We start from the raw sequence: 2,451 nt of genomic DNA, 5'->3' as shown, positions 1-2,451 counted from the left end.
GTCGGATGCTCATTAAGGCTATTCGCAGATGATGCAGTTGTTTATACCAAAGTAGCAACGCCAGAAGATAGTAAGAATTTGCAGAACGACCTGCAGAGAATTGATGGATGGTGCAGAATCTAGCCGGCCGTTGTGGACGAACGGTTCTAGGAGCTTCAGTCCAGAACCGCGCGACTGCTACGGTCGCAGGTTCGAGTCCTGCCTCGGGCGTAGATGTGTGTGATGTCCTAAGGTTAGTTAGGTTTAAGTAGTTCTAAGTTCTAGGGGACTTATGACCTCAGACGTTAAGTCCCATAGTGCTAAGAGCCATTTGAACCATTTTTCACGCTCTAGTAGTTGACCCTGAACGTAAATAAATGTAACACATTGCGCATACATAGGAAAAGAAATCCACTACTGTACAGGTACACTATTGATGACAAACAGCTGGAGACAGCGTCTGCCGTAAAATATCTACGAGTAACTAACCAGAGTGACATTAAGTGGAATGACCACATAAAACAGATAGCGGAAAATCAGACAGAAGACTAAGATTTATCGAAAGCATCTTAAGGAAATGTAACTCATCCACGAAAGAAGTGACTCATAAGGCGCTTGTTCACCCGATTCTTGAGTATTGTGCATCTATCTGGGATCCCTATCTGGTAGGATTGACAGAGGAGATAGAGAATATCCAACGAAGAGCGGCGCGTTTCGCCACGGGCTTGTTTAACTGGTGAAATACCGTTAGGGAGATGCTAAACAAACTCCACTGACAGACGTTACAAGAGAGATGTTGTGCATTACGGAGGAGAGATTTACTATTGAAATTTCGGGACAGCCCTTTTCAGGAGGAGTCAGACAGCATATTACTTCCTCCCACATACATCTCCCGTATTGACCACGAGAAGAAAATTCGAGAAATTATAGCCAATACAGAGGCTTACCGACAATGATTCTTCTCACGCACTATTCGCGAGTGGAACAGGGTTGGAGGGATCAGATAGTGATACCGAAAGAACCCTCCGCTACACACCACTAGGTGGGTTGTGGAGTATGATGTAGACGTAGAGAGTAATTGTTCAAGGTTCCTTGCATACACAGTTCTGCTGAGGTGCGGATAGTAGGTGCGTCACAGGAAGCTTACTACATATTTGAAGTACGCAGGACATTCCCATTCTTACGAGCAAGACGTCTAAATTGCACAGAGGTTCACCGTGTGATTCTGGTCTTATATGGAATGTAATGTGGCACTCAGCTGTAGTGAAATGATGCCAAAAATTTAAGCAAAGGTGCACAGGCGTATGTGATTGTGATCGCAAAGTTCGGATCTTGCACCATGCGATTATCATCTTTACACCAAGCTGAAAGAACATCTGGGGGCGGGCGGAAGGGGGGGGGGATATTTTCCAGTAATGAATGTGTTTACACCGCGGTTCTCGAATTGCTCTCTACCAAGGAGCGGATTTGTATCCTCGAGGAACTGAACTGTTGGTAGAACGTTCTCATCGTTATTTACAGAGGCTTGCTGACTATTCTGAAAAATAGTGTCCTGTACGGGTGTCATTTTGGCAACGACCTTGCCGCAGTGCATACTCCGGTTCCCGTCAGATCACCGAAGTGAAGCGCTGTCGGGCGTGGTCGGCACTTGGATGGGTGACCATCCGGGCCGCCATGCGCTGTTGCCATTTTTCGGGGTGCACTCAGCATCTTGATGCCAATTGAGGAGCTATCGAACGAACAGTAACGGCTCCTGTCAAAGAAAACTATCGTAACGACAGGGAGAGTGGTGTACTGACCACAAGCTCCTCCTATCCGATTCCTTATTGAGGATGACACGGCGGTCGGATGGTCCCGATGGGCCACGAGTGGCCTGGTGACGGAGTGCTTTATATGTGTGTCATTTTGAAATGTGTGTCACTTTGTAGTGCAGTCTTCAATAAAAAGGTGTTTGCCCTGCGATATTAATGTGTGACTTAATTTCTGAAGCCTTGCTCTCAGCTTACACTCGTAATTCAATTCTCGGAATCTCTGCCATCGTTAAGCTCTTTTTTAACGTCGAGTTGTAACGCGTGTCCATCTGCTTCAGTCTCATAATTAATCGGCGAGCGTATGCAAGTATGCTGTCCGTCGAAAAAGTTGCTAGACTCGTTTTATTCCTGGCGTATAGAGGCGTCAGTGCAGCAACAGCGATGGCGACTTGAACTGACGACTGTAAACAACAGATGCGCGTTGGATCAGTGAGTTGTGAGCAGGCGGTGTTAACTAGAGGACGAGAGAATGTACCGTATCATTACTATTACGTCTGCAATCACAATGGAGTAATATCTCTAAGTGTGCAAGATATTTCCGGAATTTTTTGAAGAAGAGAAAAGCTTTTGCAAAGATTTTCCCGCATACCTAAACTGCCGGAAAGAAACGACGCGTGGATGCCTTCCGCGACTCGATTGAAATGTAAAACTCGGAAAATTC

The 2,451-nt window shown here is 46.0% G+C and overlaps 1 pseudogene; it reads left to right on the top strand.

Annotated features, from left to right (window-relative positions):
* The first annotated feature begins 1,549 nt into the window (after window positions 1–1,549).
* On the top strand, window positions 1,550–1,667 carry LOC126264013 (5S ribosomal RNA; annotated as a pseudogene).
* Window positions 1,668–2,451: the final 784 nt, after the last annotated feature.

The sequence above is a fragment of the Schistocerca nitens genome, chromosome 6 (genome assembly GCF_023898315.1).
Source record: "Schistocerca nitens isolate TAMUIC-IGC-003100 chromosome 6, iqSchNite1.1, whole genome shotgun sequence".
Taxonomy (NCBI): Eukaryota; Metazoa; Arthropoda; class Insecta; order Orthoptera; family Acrididae; genus Schistocerca; species Schistocerca nitens.
This window is presented reverse-complemented; position numbering and strand designations above follow the sequence as displayed.